General features: G+C 32.4%; 1 long non-coding RNA gene across 1 annotated transcript; it reads left to right on the plus strand.

Moving 5' to 3' along the window:
- The first annotated feature begins 12,114 nt into the window (after window positions 1-12,114).
- LOC132731514 (uncharacterized) lies at window positions 12,115-17,283 on the plus strand. Its single transcript, XR_009625903.1, has 2 exons — window positions 12,115-12,275; window positions 12,962-17,283. It is a non-coding gene; the product is annotated as an uncharacterized LOC132731514 (long non-coding RNA).
- Window positions 17,284-20,651: the final 3,368 nt, after the last annotated feature.

Consider the following 20,651-nt stretch of genomic DNA (forward strand, 5'->3'; position numbering starts at 1 on the left):
CAATATAAGTAACGTTTGACGCTTGAAATCAGTTTGCAAGAAACAGCGGGTCTTATAAGATATTGCAAAGAAAAGACTGTGGAAACCAATAAATGACAAAACGACCTTTGGGGGCATTGGTATAAACTATATTGTAGAAAGCTTACCAAATCATTAAAGGAATGGTTAAAACACAAGATCCGAAGTGATATGTTCTATACTTCTTAATAGCTCTACATCTCAACTAAAACTCTACAACACTTTCAATCTGTATAATACATGTAACACTATACGAGTAGGCTGGTAGAAGTTGGAGCTTAACTATATTGTTTATTATTCTATACAATTTACTTAATTTTGATGGCATTTCTTAATTAAGATAATCGATCATAATAGGAGTGATTACTGTAATGAGTAATACATAAAGAAGTTATAAATGAAGAGTGTAAGCAATTACATGGAGAGCATTTAAATTGAATGAGGGTATAATTACTGTATGGTGCCGAAATCTTCCATATATAACTGTTGTTGCTCCCTCAAAGAATGGTGAAATATATTCTTCAATATTACATTTGTCGCAAGAGCTAATGTTTCAGCAGAATAATGAATTTCGTTATACCGCGTTGTACATTGTATAACATTTGCAATTAAACGATATTTTTGTCATGCTTATTAATTGGTATTATTATGATTAGGGTAACACAATGTAGAATCAATAATAATTGTTGCCTTGCATTTTTTTTCAACAAAAAACGTAATGGCCAATGCATTTTGAAATTCAACTTACTAGCTTAAGCAAAATTTCAATACACTATAATGTATAATTCTTAACAATCTTGTGCAGTCAATAAAATTGTCTTCCGGTTCTTGTTACGAATACTTCCCAATAAAGATAAGAACTGAGAGGAAATGAGAAATATAGAATATATTATAATAGAAGAAGTGATTGAAGACATTATTGCTCAGTGCAATGTCATGAAGACTCTACAGTTTTTACGTCTGAAAACAGTTCACTAAAGAGTTATTCAAATTGTAGTGAATGTTACACCAAACTGTAGCATTTTAGTAAGTCTGTAGTATGAATATATATATAAAGATTTTTGGTTATTGAGCTATTAGTATACTTTCATTAATTTTGCAGACCAATTAACCACAAGATGTTGACGGTATCAATATAAAGTTTTGTAATTTAGCTAATAGCTCTTTTCAAGACTATTAGTTACAAGTTGGCAACGTTATAAATAGAGAAAGTTTTGTAATTTAGCTATTTTAGGCACACGTTGTTAACGTTGTAAATAGAGAAAGTTTTGTTATTTGGCTATTATTAACTACAAGTTGTATCATAGTTTTGGGACCTTTCTGTTGAAAAAATGTGCCAGAGTTTAATCGTATACATATACACGCACAGTACGTTAACTGGAGTGCAGGCATTATTTACCTGCACTCCAGAGCATGCCCATTAATTAGCTCATTTTTGCTGGGGTTTACTTATAGAAATATCATATTCAGATGCTCGTTCATTGGTTACTTTTTTGGGGTTTTCATATTGTGACAACAAGGAACGTGTTTGACTATGATACAAAAGAGAAAAGAACATCAAAACACTCTGAAATCTGATTAATAATCGGGGCTACGCCCCCTCGTACAAATCAGATAGCCTCGTGTTTGGATGCTCTTCCTATTACTTAATAACGTTATGAATAGAGACAATTTTGTTAGCTATTAGTTAACATTATAAATAGTTCTTTTCCAGAATTTTTAACTACAGGCTATTTTCTCAGATTTCCGACAATGTGGCACATCATTAAATAAATATCATTTATGTACAGAACTTGTTAGTTTAAACAGTTTATAGCTTTGAGATCGATGAACAACATACAAGTATTTTACAACATTGGCAAAATGTTGAATAGTATGAATACCTTAGTATCTCTCCTTCAGACATAAGTCTGATATTGCGTTTTTAACTTTTAGAATTTTTAATATTAATGTTATTACTTAACAATGCAATGTTAACATTATTACTTAACAATGTTATATTAACGTTAAGAATGAAGCTTGCCTTTTGTTATATCTAAGTTTAGTTTAGATGAATTTGTCTTAGTCCGATTGTGTTGTAATTTCTCAACTCACATTTTATGGCTTTTTTAAAGTTAAATTATAACAACGTTTATCTCTTCCCTGTTAAAATAAGATCGTCAGCTGAAGTTATAAATAAATAAGTCACAATTCATTATATGTTGTCTTAATAACATACATTTATACATTACTTTATTCCTTTTGTATCAAAGTCGAAAATTGCACTGAAAATTCTTTGACATTCGTTTGCACACAGCAAACATATTATCACTTCTAAGATACAAAGTTGTCTTTGATTGCGCAAACATGTTCAGTATCTTTGTACCTGTGCACAATAACAATCATTGATTATTTATGACAAACTGCATGCAAATGCGAACATAATTCTAAATGCTTTGTCATTTGTAAAGTGCATAGGATGCAACACTTTCTTGTATGTGAGATAAAATATTCATATTTCTGTAAATCGTTATATAGTTTATACTAATTTATTTTAATTTGACTGTGTTGGAAACAGCAAGAATATTATCGCTCTCAACCAGTACTAAGCAATGAGTGTAAAGTTTCTTGCTCATAGCCAGCAATCCTTAGATCACTAGTCTGACGAGTTAACCACACCCAAAGCATAATACGTAATACTATCTATGGTGCTTGTCTTCCGAAATGTATACAGATCTGTTTTTAATCAGATTATATGCACTGAGTTCCCTTGTTTTTCTCGGCAACTATAAATTATTGTCTTGAACGAAAATACAGGCACATGTTACACTACAGTATTACAGTATTACCCAAGAGATCTTAATATATAAAGGATATTTGTGTAAGATGAGATTTTATTTCATCGAGTGAGCTTTAAAAACAGTATTCTTACGAGTGGCGTAACAATGCTATTTTTCAAATAGCAAGCGTAATTAAATTCATGAAAAAGAGAAAATCAGTATCCCTAAAGAACGCCCAAAACAACAAAATTGATAGTGTTGCAGCAATGGTTTGATTGGGCGTGGGTATGGACAGTATTGGTATTCGAAGCTACCGTCTTCGCCCCCTTAGCACTGACAAAATTCAACATTAAAACACGAAAATAGCGAAATTCTAAATTTAAAAACATCCGCAGATTTGTTCAGTAATAAATGTTGACTTGTGTTTTTATATAATTCACCATTGTTATATTATTTCTTACTGGTGGTCAAGTTCTTATTCGTCAGCAAATCAAATATTTGAAGAACATCTAATCTTTTTTTTTAAATAAATAAGAATCTTTAAAAAAAACTAAAAAGTATGAGAGTCGTTGTTCAGAAGCATTTTCTGTACATGTTAACCGATATTGCTATAAATCCGACAGGTTAATGACATGTGTAAATGATGAAAACAAAAAGGACTCAAGACATATTGATTGTAGAATGAACAAGAAATAGTATTGGTTAGAAAAGACATTTAAATTGGGCTGATTGGACGCGACACGATATTTGACTGGTTTGTGATATGCACGTGTCTTTTAATATCATATCAATCATATGGTGCAACTGCATTTTTCGGAGCTCTTTTGAAACAATACTAAGAAAATATGTCATGAAATAGCATTGTTCACAAATTTGAGAGAAGATGTGTTTACGGCCGAGTTGATTGAGGAAGGGCTCCGTTTCGAATCGCGGTTAGGATGCTTATTCTTTTTACCTGGTACAAAATTATCATTCTTAAAAAGACATATTTTGTTCAAACATGTGAGCGAAGCAGAATTTTTGCTGAAAATGGTGATTTAGTGTGAAGATTCCTCGATTTATGTCATCTTATCACAGCAATCTGTCATCTCTTGGCACTTGTTCTGCTTTCAGAGAACATAATAAAGTATCTTTTAACTTTCAAGCAATTACAAGAAAACATTGAAATGTCCATGGAGTATAATTGCTGTATGGTGTCGCAATCTTCCATATACAACTGTTGGTAAAATATATGATTCAATATTATATTTGTCAAAAAGAGCTTAAATTTCAGAAGAATAATGATTTTGGTTATCGCACATCTATGCGCATTGTACATTTTGTAACTTGTGCATTTGCGTTCAACAAAACGAAATGATCACGGCATTTTGAAATTCAACTTCCTGGCTATAGCAAAATTTCAATACACTTTAATGTATCATTATTCACAATTTTGTGCAGGCAGTTAATTGTCTTCCGATTCTTGTTGCGAAAACTTTCCAATAAATATTAGAACCTACAGGAAAATGACGACATAAAAGATCTAAGCAGTGATTCGTGATAACATTATTTCTTAGTGCAGAGTCAAGGAGACTCGACAGCTTTTACGCAATATATGAATCAGTTCAATTAAGATGCCTTCAAATTCTGGTGATAGTTACATCAAACTTTAGTATTAGTCAGTCCGAAGTAAGAATATATAAATCGATATTTACTCTTTAGCTATAATTGTAGATTTATTAGCAGACCAGTCTACACAATATATGCTATAAATAAAATGCTGTAATTTAGCTATAGCTCTTTTCCAGATTAATTAACTACACGTTTTTGTCGTCAGGAATATGGAAAATTTTGTAATTAAGCTACAGCTCTTTATAGCTAGTGGGTATCACTTTGAGAAGTTAAATCTAACTTTAGTTTATGCGAATTTGTTTAAGTTCAATTGTGTTGGAATTTCTCAGCTGACACTTTATGGCTATATATTAGGATAAAACATGACACCTATTATCTATTCCTGTTTGAATATTGCCAGGTGATGTTAAAGTTATAAATAAATCACTACTGATAAATCACAATTTATTATAAAGTACATATTCTATTTGTTGTTTTAGAACATACATTTAGACATACCCTTATTTGTATTGTATTTTACATTCGAATATTGCAGTGAAATTTCTTTGAAATCGTCTATACACAGCAAACTCATTATCAGTTCTTAGATGCAAGGTTTTCTTTGATTGTGCAAACATGTTTTGTCTCTTTATTCCTCTGCCTTAAAACAATCATGCCACAATGTTTAATTTAGCAAACTGCATGCTTTTGCGAATATGTTTCTAAATGGTTTGTCATTTGTTAAGTGCAGTACATGCAATATTTCCTTGTTCGTGCGATAAACTATACATGTTTCTGTAAATTGTAATATAGTTCAAATTAATTTATTTTAATTCGATTGCAACTGTGTTGGAAACTATGATATTATTGAATCACTCTCAAACAGTACTAAGCAATGAGTGTAAAAATTCTTGCCCACGGCCAGCAACCCTGAGAATACTAGTCTGACGAGTAAACCACACGGCCACTTCGTCACCAAAGGCGTGATATAATCTATGGTGTTCGTCTTTGGCAATGTATACTCTGTCTCTCATTAAATTATATGTGGTCGGTTTCCTTGTTTTTCTCGGCAACTATAAATTTTTGTCTTGCAGCAAAATGCAGACATATGTGTTATACAACAGTTACACTTGATAAGATCTTTATGTATGCTCTATTCTTCATAACTTAAAACCCCGCCATTCAGGTTGCGTTATGAATAGGCAAATCAATTAATGCGAAGTTTGACTAATAAAGTAAAACTGAAGTTCATCGAAAAATCAAGTGTTATAAGCCGGTACTAACTAGTAAGAAAAGCCAGCAGTTATCTTCAATAATAAGAAAACCATTACGATTTCTGTCTGTTTGTTTGATTTCTGTCAACTAGTTTCATTAGTTCTACGCGCTATTTATTTTTTTTTCACTGATTTGTCATTCAGTATCCCGCATTTTTTATTACGTTCTAATTATATATTTTAGACGTTGAAACTTTTCTTTTTTCAAATAAAAGAAAAACTAATGTAAATTTATTGTATTGTTATTTTTTTCAAATGAAGGATTTCATTCCGGTCACATAAAAAACAACTATTGTACCCATATGAAGAACGCAAGCGCACTTGCCCGAAAATTTGCATTTCCTGTTTATGTCTTATGTGTGTTAGCAAGGTTTTTTGTCTTTACAGACTAAACAGTCGTAAAATATCTATTAGCCCGACAAATAATCTCATTCTATTTTAATAAAAATGTTTTATTTAACATAAATACATAAATAAGAAATAAAAAAATAAGTCAGAAAATTTCGGTATGGTATAATGGAAAATATGATGTTATATATGATATGTTATCACATATGACATTGGCATCATTTATTCGGAAGACCGAGGGTGATTTAATATTTCCCAGTTAAATATACTTGGATATATTCACCAAAATCAATGTTTTATCTCAGAAGAGAACAGTAAAATATCAAAAACAAGATCAACAAAGAAGGGCGGCATAAGATTAACGCACTCCCCAACACATGGGCCACCGGTAAGGAGCTCAGTAGGACACCAAACAGGACAAAACACAAGAGCAAAGCAGCAAGTTAACTTCTTCTGTTTTTAATATGAAGTAATTGATAGTTTAGAATGTTTGATGATAAAATATTGTATTTTGAAATAGTGAAAATAATGGTTTTATATGTGTGACTGTAAGGATACAACAGACAATAAGACGCAACAAGAAAATAATGAAAGAGAAACATGGTCAATTTGAAAGTTATGAAGACAAGGTAATACAGTTTTTCAAATGTAAATATACCTTTTCCATGAATATCGACTTAATTTTTGTCATCCAAAGCAAATCGAAAAGCATAAAAAATATGTGTTTAGAAAACACAAGAAAACAAAGAATTAAACGATCGCAAATTCGCAATCGCTACAATATATGCATAAAGTATAAAAAGTATTTGTGTTATTGTATATCAATTTACATTATTATATGAGGCAAAAAGAGAAAAATGTGAAAAGCATATCTTACAATGAATTATTAATTCATATTGGTTGTTCAAATATATTTTGCTTTTAATATAATGTTATTATATATCGATTAAAATATAAAACATTATTATGTTAGGCAAAAAAGAAGAATATGAAAAGCATTTGTTACGATGTATAATCAATTTATATTGGTTGTTCATATATATTTTGCTTTTAAATATAATATAAGGTAGTGTATTTCTTACATTAAATTACATGTATTCATACATCTTTAATGACATATTGTTAGAAACTGCAATCAGTCAGTACAACTTACCGCTCTTTAATGAAAAATCCAGTTATTTGTATATCATTTACAAACAGGTAAACACTGACAATTTGAATTTAAATATTCTGTTACTTAATTTTTATGGTTTTATATCATAAATATAATGCTCAAATGAAGATTAGTCAATATTGTAAGTTCCAAACAGCATTATTTGTAAATATATTAGAGAATTTACATTTCATGTTAATAAAGGGAGGTAATAAGAAATTTATTTTCTATAATGTCATAATCGAATTTATCTATAAGAAATGAATGCATATATTTTAATGATTACATTTAATGTGGACAAATATTTGCAGTACATAGTGTACATATTCTTCGATGTTTGAAAATTGTTTTAGAACAAATATAAAAGTTCACATAAGTGTGATTACAACCTTTATCACAACATACAGGATCTTTAATCACTATTAAATTTAAAATTTATATCTAATTCAAGTCAACTTGTTGAAATCTAACATCGGACAAAATCATAACAAACCGGTCATTTCCGGAAAGTTATTTTTCACAATATTCAGTATTCAAATATTTTCAGCGTTTATGTTCATAGCGATAGAGTATAAGTGATTGTAAATAAGTAGATTTATCTTCTTTTGAGAAATAAATCCCTTTTAATTTTTGACGGGTGCATATGTGTAATTGCCTCAAAACTCATCCGTGTGAAACGGTAAAACATTCCGATAAAACTGATTTTCGTAAGTTTACCAAGCACGAGTTTTTCGTGCGTACATTGTAAAGGCTGCGCATTTAAAGTTTAAAATTTGACGTGGAAACATCGCTTATTAAAACTGCTCTCGGTATTTGAAATGCTTCAACAGTTTAACACAGCTGGTTTCAACTGTTCACCAATTCGTCTTTCAGAAGTATTTCATGTTATTTTGATTAATTTTGCTTTTATAAAACGTGCATTTTGAATTTAGTATGGCAGTGATTTTCAGTATGCATTTCACAGTGTAGCTATAACTTATGCAAAATTTGCTAACATGGTTCGATATAATATATATACTATGTATATCAAATGTTGTTGTTTTTAGCTCGACTTTTCTATGAAAAGGGGAGCTATCCTACTCGCCCCGGCGTCGGCGTCGGCGTCACACCTTGGTTAAGTTTTTCGTACCACCCCACTTTATTTCAGAAGTATTACAAGTATGGCTTTGAAACTTACCATACTTGTTCACCATCATAACCTCCATCTACAGACAAGAGTACATAACTCTGTCAAGGTTTTTGACAGAATTATGGCCCTTTTTTGACTTAGAAAGTGTATTGAGCTTGGTTAAGTTTTTTGTACCACCTCACTTTATTTCAAAACCATTGGAGGTATTGCTTTGAAACTGACCATACTTGTTTACCATCACGACCTTCATCAACAGACAAGAGGACATAACTCTGTCAAGGTTTTTGACAGAATTATGCCCCTTTTTGACTTAGAAAATACATTGAATATGGGTAAAATCCACTTATTGCCTTAACCCTTTGAGATATTGCTTTGAAACTTTTAATGCTATTTCACATCATTACCCCCATCTGTACGCAAGAGAAGGTAACTCTGTCAAGGATTTGTTTTAAAAATTAAGGCTCAACTCAGTTTTTTTTTCTTTCTTACCAGCCCTCTTTTGACTTAAACATTTCAAACTTTGCTGCAGTGTTCAAGGGTATCACACAATTCAGTAAAATAATTCTTCACTAAATATCTTAATGCTCATGGCCATTGTTCACTTTAAAAATACAGAGATTCTTGTATTGCCTTTTACTGCAAAAACTTTTTTTATTGGCAAGCAATAAAAAAGTCGAGCGCGCTGTCTTACGGACAGCTCTTGTTTATGTTTACTACCACTGACATTTTGCCATTGGGTCATGAAAAATTGAAATATTGCTTATTTCAAGTCTTCATGTGCGACACAATGCGTGGGCGCGAGCACGTGTCTTATGTGTAAATTTTATACATGTATATGCAGAAGTACAATACAAATACTGCCTGACTCTGTTATCTCCGCATGACTAATCATTATTTTATATGTTAAATAAAGTTTACAATTCGATTTTAAATACAGATACTAAGTTATTGTTAAAAGTTATACAAACAAAAAACAAAACTTAACACAGAGCTTGGAAAATAACTAGTCGTGTACAGATGTACATGGATTTGATTTATTTTGTAGTATTACTGATACAGACTGGTGTGGGCAGCTATGTCTATAGACAGATAGACGAACACGTGAAAACGCGAACCGTGCTGTAATACTTCCAGAGCAAAGGTATATCAAGGAAGGAACCGGTTGATGTTATGGACTGATGGATAGCGGCATGGCATGGTTCAAGGTGATGATGGGAAATGACTCTCCTTAATTCACGCTATTCATGTAAAAGGTAATTACTTGCATGGGTCTTTAATATAATCTTGATTTGTTGGATAGATTATCAAGTAGAAATATTTCTATCAAGCACGAGATGTAAAGTAATTGAGTGTGAAGTTGGCAGCCTAGCGGCCCAGTGGCCTAGTGGCGGCTCAGCGGCCTGGCGGCGTGAAGTTGGCGGCCCAGTGGCCTGAACTTAGTATCGTAGAAGTTTGTCAACTCATAGTTAATTTTGAAATCATTTTTAAGTTACACAAAAGAAAGAAAGAAAAAAATTCGTAAAGAATAGCCTAGCAACCTAAAATATTACAGTTGTAGAAATTTTATAAAAACAATAAACAATAAATAAGTTCTTTAAACAATTCTTGATATTAAAGCAGCACGCCTCCAAATTCGTGCTATATTTCATGATTTTTTTTAAAATGTATTTGAATGTATAATATTGTGAAATAACCAAAAGGAAGCAATTTGCACATTATCAATAGCATCTACAACCCACGCAAATTACCAAAAAATAGTCAAAATTGCATAAATACTCCTTACTGCATAAGAACATGTAATGCAGTAGGAATCTAGTTGTAAATATTGAAAAATCAGTCATTAATCGCACATTACATGTAAAATATTACTTGAATCTTGAATCGTTCTACTTTTCCTAATATCATTGTACATATTTCTCAAGTTTGATTTTATTGAAATATTTTGACTCATCTGGAGGCATGCAGCTTAAAAAGATATATAAAACGAAAAAAAAAATTATAAAAGAAATGTTTGATTGTTTTAATTTTTTTTGTGATTTTGGGGGCCAGCGGTCTTTTCGGATAAATTAAAGGCCCACTCAAGCAATTTGTTTTTCTTATATGATTTTCCCCCTTTTGAATCCGTCGAAAGTTTTTTTTGTGTTTAAACAGTGTCATTTTAACTTTGTTTAAAATATGCCGTTTAAAAAGATAAAACCCAAAGTTTCTCTGAAGTTTTAAAAATTAAATTGATATTGTTCAAATTTAAAAGAAGTCAAATTTTAAAAGAAGTTAAAATTGTCTATCTTTTGTTAAAAAGTTAAAACCCAAAAGTTTCTCTAAGTATTTTTGTTTGATTTTTTAAGAATTAAAGAAGTTGAAATTGTTTTTATCATTTTTTAAATTAAAGATAATAAAAACGGGGCCCAATTCATTAATAATAAAAAATTAAACTTCAATTTCCTTAAATATTGTATATAAAAGATAAAGGATTCGAACGACGACCTGGTTTGTAATGTCTTTTGTCTGTTTAAAGGCACCTCAATGTTCCACGTTTTGCGGGAAGTGACCTGATTTAAAGTGCTACGTTGTGTTTTTCAAGTTTTGTTTGTTTCCCTTTAGAATTATTTAGCTAATAGTCTCTTTATCTAAGTTAGTTCATTTTATTTTCCCGTTTGATCGTCTTACTGCCTATGTATTTTGCAGACCAAAGCCGTTTTATTTGAAAAGGTCAATGGTTCTACCTAGCAAATCTTCTTTCCAGAGATTGTCCCCAAACATATGCTTTACTGTGCGGCTGCATAGCATCAATCGGCATGCTACAACGCATGTGTATCGTTTATGAAGAAAAGGCGAGAGAAACGATTGTTTATTGTTTTTGTTTTTTTTTAATTTTCAAAACGTTTATAAATGTCCGCGTCGTGAGGCAAATGGTTTTGGCACATCTAGTTATAAGTATTTATTTTCTTAAAGTCATGATACCGCAGCAGTATCTTTGTGCTCACTTTAGGTTAACCGTTTGTAACAGCACCTTGCGTTCGGCGGTTATCTCTTATATTGGTGTTATTGGGCGTGCTTCCTGAACCGTTAGAGGGGGCCTGTGACCGTGCGGTCGGCCATTTAGCTGTCCATAAATTTTCCTGTGTCTTATTTGGACAGGGCTGCAAAAAATCAACTTGCCGGCCGACGCCTTTAAGTGGCTAGTCGAAAGTTGAATAAGCAGTGTTTGTATGTACGTGTAGGTCCGTACTTATCGCTTTATCGCCGCGTTGTCTTTGCTACATACCTCTAACACCCGGCTTTGTTGAAACAGACATGTAAGTCCCCCTGTCCTACCGGTCTTAAGCTTAGCTCAGGCTTTTTTTATGGATTGCGATGTTTATTATATTAGCAATAATTGCTAAGATTCCAATCCCCTTTTTTGTTTTTAAATTTCCTTATTTTATTTTATTAAAAATTTGTACATGTACTTCTCTCGCTTTTCCTTCATTTTCAATAATGCATATTTCAGTGTAGTCGAGATCAGACTGGTATCCAATAAACATTTTACCATTTTGGCGCAGGAGTTATGAAAATAATTAACAAATAACTAAGGCATCAACTGTATCAAACCTTTACATTTTCCTTTCACAAATACGTGCATTCACTATGAAAATCATTAGTGGCGAATTTTATTTCTTGAAATATTAAAAATGTTGTCGTCAAGAAATATCTCTAGATAAAAGATTTAATGGGAGCAATTTGCCCCGATTCCTCTTTAGCTTTGTTATTGTTTTACTCTCGTAAATTGCCACGCCGCTTTATATTCTTAATCGTTGACCTCATAGCGGCAAGTCCAAGCAGAGTTTAGCATTTTCAGAGCTTATTATGGAAGCCTTGGAGGGTCACTTTTGAGTTTGGACTTACGGATGTTTTACTTTTGACTTTCGACTTTTGACTTTTGATTTGTGACTTACGTCTTATGACTTTTTGCTAACCCATTTTACACGTGCTTTAGAAGCTGAAAGCAGCAACTTTGGTTTCAGGTATGTTTTTAAACGTTTTAAATAATTTCATTGAGATTTGTCATGGAGGAGAGGATGTGTTAAGGAGGGAATTTAATGTTATTTGATATAATCCCATAGTGGTAATATATCACAGACTTTAATTCCACAAGTGTGACTGTGTGTTTTGTGCAATCTGCTGTGTTCTAAATATGTTCATTATATTAGTGCTTATACATTTTTGCCCTCATCACAAAATCTGTCCATGAGTAACAAACAAATTTTTACAAGTAGACAGGGAATACAAGTTTTACGTCTTAAAATGGCATGGTGCACAGTATTAAACATGTATCGCAATTCAGCATTTTATTGAGCTAACACAGAATCAGTATTTCTCTAAAGTACTTAGATAGTGTTGACTAATTTCATAAAGAACGGCAAGTGTTATGTTTACACACACAAGTACAAAGTTAACTTATAATTGTGCTCGAGCACCATTTGCATTTAGCATCAATGTCTAATTTTGTTGTATATTTTAACAATTGAGAAAAGAACACTTAAGAGCAAACATAGATATAGGACCAGTTAGAACAATATATCCTACTAGCATTTTAAATGTTATGTTTTTTCGCACCTATCAATCTTTAAAAGACGGAGCTAAGAGATTTACCCATTTTATATACTATGAATGTATAAAGATTTAGATAAAAGATAAACTCTTATTTCAGACACAGCTACTGGACAAAAGGTAACGAGGATGAAAACCTTGATGTTGATCTGTGTCTTCATCATTATACTGTTCGGCATTACCAAAGCTACCGTGCCAAGATACCTACCCTAAACATCTATAACAAACAAAACTCTGCTGATAATAGAGTACTTTCTGGTACGGCATGGCATTACGACGTCATTTAGTACAGTGAATAGACTTTTTAAACGCTTAAATTTAAAACGGCGTAATGGAATATATACTCCTTTTGAGACTGTGTCTGATGTTATAAATAGAGAAATACAAACAAGTGGGCAATGCATAGGATACCGTACAGTATGGCGTAGGTTTATGCTGGATTACCACATGTACGTCAAGGGGGACGACGTCATGGAAATAATAACAGATGGTATTGAGATGCGGAAAGCTCATCGCTTATGCCGACGCGTATACTACGCCAAAGGACCAGTTTTATATGACATATGGACGGTTAAACTTAAACCATAAGGATTTTGTATCCATGGTGCTGTGAATGGGTATAGTAGACAAATAATATGGTTAGAGGTTTCGGACTCAAATAACAACCCATACCTTATTGCAAAATACTTTTAGATACCTTTAATGAACATTATCAAGTCCCTCCCACCCAATACTACGTTGTGGTGTTGGTATGGAAAACTGCATTGCTTTACTATTGCAACAATACTTCAGACACGATTCTACAGATCCGATTGCTGGTACTTGAAGCATTGTAGCTGGAAAAAGCACATCTAACCAACGCATTGAGAAGTGGCGGTGTACATTACGACAAAATGGAATCCATAGGTAGATTAATTTTTTTCCAAAGACTTACGCGATGCATGTGTATTTAATGATCTGGACCCGATACAATGTGAGAACTTAAAATTTTGCTTCATGGACCTCATACAAACCGAGTTAGACCGGATTGCACATGAAATAAGGCAACAAACCAGTTCTTCTGTTATTTGTGGTAAACCTGACACACTGTTTTTTACCAGGTCTGTATGAAACTCACGATTTCGGCAATGCAGTTAACTTAAGAGACGTATATATTTGCAAAGAACATGTATTCACACCCAAAAAGACAATATGGGGAATTCGTAGAATTAGCACCTCTTCTGAAGCCAGATCTACAGATGCCAGTGGACGCTGATTCAGCACTACAACTGTGTACCGAGTTGAACGATTTAATTTTGATAATATATTTAATATAAATACGCTTTGAAACGACTTATACTGATTTTTTTCGTGTTATTGATATATTCTAGGTTACTATAGGTTAAGTTTAAAAAAATGATGTTTTAAAATCATAAAGACGATAGTCTACAATTTCACTTCATTATATGGTTGTTTTAAGATATTGGTTTGTAAATATTGAGCAAATTACAATATATTTGTAAATAATCATTTAAGTTATAACCACTCTAATTTGCACTATAAGGGATCGTAAAATTGACAACATTGTTGAGTAGTATACCTAAAGGACACCTGTTTGCAAAATTTAAGCAAAATTTACCGTACGGATTTGGAGTTGTAGGCATTATAATGAGTCCGAACATATCCATTAAAAAGGCTTTTTAAAAGAAATACATGTATTGAAAGTCTAAAAAAATATCCGTGTCATCTCATTTAAACATGTTTTGCAAGTGTTTGTTTGTTAAGCTGCAAATAATAACATTCTAGTAATGAACTATCCATGTTAAATGCATGACTATTCTTGACACGATAGAAATATGCATGGAAATGTTTCTTTACCCCACCCATTTGAACATTTTCTATCATATCATTCTAAAACTAAAAAAAAACCACTAAAATTACATTTAGTCAAAGGGCTTGTATCAAAGTTTGCTAAAATCTTTCTAGAAGTATACTGATTCATTCTGTGAAATATGGAAGGCTTTTACCGGCTAGTTTGTAATATATAAATCATTGAAAATGTTACATGTCGTATTTGCTCTTAGATTTAACATTAATTAGGCAATGAATATCTGTTAAAAAAGATAATAATAGAAAACGAGCATATTTTTCCATCTAAATATAGCTACAAAAATACTGAAGAAAAAATGAAGAAAAAAAAAGTTGGCTCCTATCGGATTCGAACCCACAACCATCTGATTTCATGCAACTAATGTGAATACTCTTGAAATGGAGGTAGTGCATTAGAATGGTCATATCTTAACGGGTCATTTCTTAAACAGTCTTTGCATGTAATTTTTCACGAAAAGCATACGTGTAGTGGGAATCTTTAAATCAAATCTAAACTCATTTATTGTACAAGTTAATTGTCCTTTTAAAGATTTCCAACTCAGCAGCCTGTAAATATTAATTTTTAAAGTTTTTACATCACAATATATGTATGTGCAATTTTGTGACTTTTCACGTAAATACATGCAGTATTTCTTTTTGTTTTTGGCATACGTATTACGAGATTAACTGCACTATATGAATCGACTTCTGGTTGTATCTCTTCTATCAAGCCCTGGTTACAAAACGGCTGCCCGACAAGGAATAGAACCTCGGTCTCCCGCGTGACTGGCAGGGACACTTTCCACTATGCCAAATGTCACAGGGGGAGAAAGATCAGCAGCCATACGGGGATTCGAACCCGGACCCTCTTACAGGGCTAGTTCTGTCCCGGCCGAGATTGCACATCATCTACCGTGACATATAAGTTATACGTGTAATTTGAAGTAAGTGTAATTAGATTCAAACGTCTTATTCATTCGCAACAAATAGCAACCATACTTTATACAATGTATTATGGTATTTAAAAGGAATATATATGATTGTTATTTCAAAAATAATAATTGATCATTGTTATAAATGCTGAGTTATTTTTTCGTTTTTTAGGTTTTGCCTTGTGACTTTTCACTTATAATTTATCACTTTTTACTTATGACTTTTATCTTTTGACTTTTTACTTATAACTTTTGCCATTAAATTTTGCTTTTACTCTTTGCCTTGGTATAAACATTAGTTTTACTTGATTTTAGATTAATACAAAATAAATTTGTGATACAATCACCAAACGTAAGGGAGCACATTAGCCGAGAGTGATGTTGAAATCATATAATATTTACAAGTACATTAAGCCACCAGCCTCATTTTTGCATTAGAATCCTCATTTGTTGACAATTTATCATTGTGTTATTGTAACTTTGTTATAACCAAAATAAACTTGTAATTTACCACCGGAATAAACAGTATATAAATGTTACAGAGATTTTTTTTATCTATGTAGAGATAGTGTTCCATTAAAATTATAAGTAAGAGGTTGAAATGAGCAAAGTAGAAAAAGAATAGCAATCACTATAGAAGTAAACTGTGTGGAACCAGCCAACTCCCTCAACAGACTACCTAAATATACCTCTACCGAGAGACCACACTACCAAAGGTTTTTACCTCACGGTCTAGACCGTGACAGGTTGGCAGAGTTATCAATATTTTTTTGGAATAAATGCGTTTAAACAGATAACAACAAACATTGTGTATTCTACAAACGTGCTTTATTTTGTTTAACAAAATTGTTGTCTTATAAGAAAACAAATGTATTAGATATGCAAAAACAAACTGCATTTGAGCTTCATTATATTTAGTTTAAAAAAAGAGATAAGAAATACAGAGGTAAGCATATTGTTTCTAAAATAGCACATATGCCTTACTTAAAAGCTAACACTAAGGAACAGCTAAAAATAAACACTGCCATCAACAAAAACTTCAAGTATTTACGTCACAGAAGACATATATACATGCAATATTTCTACAAAACAACACATTGTTGATTACGTTACTGATGGAAAACTAAGAAATCATTAGTGTTCTAACGAAGCTTTTGAAAACATAAGATAAATTAGGTAAACTAGCAACGCTAGAGTGACTGTATTATTATTGAAGTCAAGATTTTTAAAATCATTGTCAAAGCGTTATTTCTTCATTTCGAAATGTTCAGAAGAGAGAAAAAGAAAAAACAAACACAGTCTCTAGCTAAAAATTTCCTAGTTAACTTTAAGAAACTGTAAACATTGTATAATGTATATATTAAATAACGTCCACAAGTTTTTTTTTTTTCGAAGAATGACCGACTTTATATGTAATTGAAATCTCATAGTATTTCGCAATGAGCATACCCCAACCCACAGCATGTCGAGAAAGGGAATGTTTAACTTAGGAGAATGATTAAATGTTATAATCAAAAGTTTTGTAAACAACACAATGAACTCTGTCTCGGCGAGACATATCTGCCAGTAAATTCAAGTTGATGCCTTCAACAGTTTTTGAGATAATTATGAGTTTAACAAATTCTAAGTATATATATATATATATATATATATATATATATATATATATATATATATATATATAAATGAGAGAATATATACACACATACCACCACATCGATATGCCAGTCCATTTACGGCACAGCGCCTAGCAGAACAGTCATGAAAGCATAGCCACTGCTCATCCACCATCACAAAAATGATGGTTTCAGAACAGCTTTATATACAGTCACAAACTGCACTACACATTGAAACAAGCTCAACATTCTCATATATAGAGTTTGTTCTTTGTTAACATATCTCACAAATCAACGATGACGTTTTATTGTCTTCTTCACTGATTGGGACCAGAGAACTATATATCTATTTCCGAAAGTCAACTGGATCACGTAAAATCAAGTAGATCCGTAGGATACAATGAATTTAGACAGATAAAGTATATATAAAGGGAGATAATTAAATTCAATACAGTTATACTTTCCCCTGCGTGGGATCACTTAAGATACAAGTGTGCAGATAAATTGATAGAAATGAGAGAATATATACACACATACCACCACATCGATATGCCAGTCCAATTACGGCACAGCGCCTAGCAGAACAGTCATGAAAGCATAGCCACTGCTCATCCACCATCACAAAAATGATGGTTTCAGAACAGCTTTATATACAGTCACAAACTGCACTACACATTGAAACAAGCTCAACATTCTCATATATAGAGTTTGTTCTCTGTTGACATATCTCACAAATCAACGATGACATTTTATTGTCTTCTTCACTGATTGGGACCAGAGAACTATATATCTATTTCCGATAGTCAACTGGATCACGTAAGATCAAGTAGATCCGTAGGATACAATGAATTTAGACAGATAAAGTATATATAAAGGGAGATAATTAAATTCAATACAGTTATACTTTCCCCTGCGTGGGATCACTTAAGATACAAGTGTGCAGATAAATTGATAGAAATGAGAGAATATATACACACATACCACCACATCGATATGCCACTCCAATTACGGCACAGCGCCTAGCAGAACAGTCATGAAAGCATAGCCACTGCTCATCCACCATCACAAAAATGATGGTTTCAGAACAGCTTTATATACAGTCACAAACTGTACTACACATTGAAACAAGCTCAACATTCTCATATGTATATACTTAGAATTTGTTAAACTGTAATTTTTAATTATCTCCCTTTGTATATACTTTATCTGTCTAAATTCATTGTATCCTACGGATCTACTTGATCTTACGTGATCCAGTTGACTTTCGGAAATAGATATATAGTTCTCTGGTCCCAATCAGTGAAGAAGACAATAAAAATGTCATCGTTGATTTGTGAGATATGATAACAGAGAACAAACTCTATATATGTGAATGTTGAGCTTGTTTCAATGTGTAGTGCAGTTTGTGACTGTATATAAAGCTGTTCTGAAACCATCATTTTTGTGATGGTGGATGAGCAGTGGCTATGCTTTCATGACTGTTCTGCTAGGCGCTGTGCCTTAATTGGACTGGCATATCGATGTGGTGGTATGTGTGTATATATTCTCTCATTTCTATCAATTTATCTGCACACTTGTATCTTAAGTGATCCCACGCAGGGGAAAGTATAACTGTATTGAATTTAATTATCTCCCTTTATATATACTTTATCTGTCTAAATTCATTGTATCCTAACGGATCTACTTGATCTTACGTGATCCAGTTGACTTTCGGAAATAGATATATAGTTCTCTGGTCCCAATCAGTGAAGAAGACAATAAAAATGTCATCGTTGATTTGTGAGATATGATAACAGAGAACAAACTCTATATATGTGAATGTTGAGCTTGTTTCAATGTGTAGTGCAGTTTGTGACTGTATATAAAGCTGTTCTGAAACCATCATTTTTGTGATGGTGGATGAGCAGTGGCTATGCTTTCATGACTGTTCTGCTAGGCGCTGTGCCGTAATTGGACTGGCATATCGATGTGGTGGTATGTGTGTATATATTCTCTCATTTCTATCAATTTATCTGCACACTTGTATCTTAAGTGATCCCACGCAGGGGAAAGTATAACTGTATTGAATTTAATTATCTCCCTTTATATATACTTTATCTGTCTAAATTCATTGTATCCTACGGATCTACTTGATCTTACGTGATCCAGTTGACTTTCGGAAATAGATATATAGTTCTCTGGTCCCAATCAGTGAAGAAGACAATAAAAATGTCATCGTTGATTTGTGAGATATGATAACAGAGAACAAACTCTATATATGTGAATGTTGAGCTTGTTTCAATGTGTAGTGCAGTTTGTGACTGTATATAAAGATGTTCTGAAACCATCATTTTTGTGATGGTGGATGAGCAGTGGCTATGCTTTCATGACTGTTCTGCTAGGCGCTGTGCCGTAATTGGACTGGCATATCGATGTGGTGGTATGTGTGTATATATTCTCTCATTTATATATATATATATATATATATATATATATATATAAAAGGGGAGTTTCTAAAATGTATGATAGCTATGATAGCAAGAAGTATGTTTCTTTCTGCCTCGCCAAGCTATATGAACATGCAAAGTTTGATTTCGGTACCTTTCATATAAGTTTTTAAAATTTACAATGGCCAAATACTGAAAATTATGAAAGCCAGAATTATGAATTCATGATTTTTCACACTTTTCTCTGTCTCACCATGACCTGTCTATCGATACAAGTTTTATACCATATTGCAGATATGGACGGGATAAAATTAACGTGGCCGTGTTTCCAATAAAGCGTCCACAATAAGTGGTGGGGTTAAAACTTGAAAATTATCGAGCGTCTGAAACAAGTGTGAAAAAGTAACACTCGTATTCCGAAAATGTCTGAATATTTCCATAGACAATAACGAATAAAACCAAATCACCAGTGTTTGGACATTTTGCATTTGCTAAACTGTACTACTTTCCACTCGGAACGAACGCTGTTTTGCAATGAAACCTCTTAGTCTTCTAAACTGGCTCCGAAAACTTGACAAATATGTATTGCTGATGCTCTTGCAACTGCTTTGTAGATGAAACCATTCGACAGCACGTCCTTAATTCCTACAGGTAGCTTTACTAGAATTAAAATTGAAAACATTAAAAGTATGTGTTACCTCAATTGAAATGAAATACATATATATACAAAATGAAATACAAAAACATCCCTTAAACCATAACTGTATACAAAAGTTTATATACAAAAACATGTACTTTTTACTTGGTAGGTGTCCTAAGTTATTGATACTGAACAAGTGTATAAAGTTTCAATATCATGTCATAACTGGTTTATATGGGGCCATATTTCAGAAACCTTCTGACAAAACATTTTAGCTTTAAAAATGGGCATAAGTATGTCAAATTGTGAGCCACTCATACGAAACTTG

The sequence above is a fragment of the Ruditapes philippinarum genome, unplaced genomic scaffold (genome assembly GCF_026571515.1).
Source record: "Ruditapes philippinarum isolate M1 unplaced genomic scaffold, ASM2657151v2 ctg2768_1_1_1_1, whole genome shotgun sequence".
NCBI classification, from domain to species: Eukaryota; Metazoa; Mollusca; class Bivalvia; order Venerida; family Veneridae; genus Ruditapes; species Ruditapes philippinarum.